The sequence below is a fragment of the Penaeus monodon genome, chromosome 33, assembly GCF_015228065.2.
Source record: "Penaeus monodon isolate SGIC_2016 chromosome 33, NSTDA_Pmon_1, whole genome shotgun sequence".
Classification (NCBI taxonomy): domain Eukaryota; kingdom Metazoa; phylum Arthropoda; class Malacostraca; order Decapoda; family Penaeidae; genus Penaeus; species Penaeus monodon.
The window spans coordinates 19627249-19627561 of NC_051418.1; the positions used below are offsets into that span (position 1 = coordinate 19627249).

General features: G+C 39.9%; 1 protein-coding gene across 1 annotated transcript in view; it reads left to right on the top strand.

The window, feature by feature from the left end:
- LOC119594291 (fibrous sheath CABYR-binding protein-like) overlaps positions 1–313 on the top strand; it is a 4415-nt gene that overhangs the window by 212 nt on the left and 3890 nt on the right. The gene's annotated exons all lie outside the window — the stretch shown is intronic.

The window sequence follows — 313 nt, forward strand, 5'->3', positions numbered from 1 at the left end:
GTTAGAATTCACGGTTCTCCAGACAAGCCATTGTGGTTGGCTCGAGAGGTATATATTAGCTAAGTCCCCCGTCGGCTGTGTGCAGTTGGTGCTCTCCCCCAGACGTGTTATCATGAGCCCCTCTTTGGTAAGTTGATAACTCTCGCAAGAACTTTTTTTCTTCTTCTAAAGATTGTTCTTTTGTTCTTGAGTTGAGGAAATAAGTGAAAAGTGAAAATAGTGATTCTCTATGTACAAATCGGTTTAATATGTAAAAGACATATCGTAATGTCTTTTAGTCTTTGGGGGTTGATCCAGATTCTAAGAGACGATT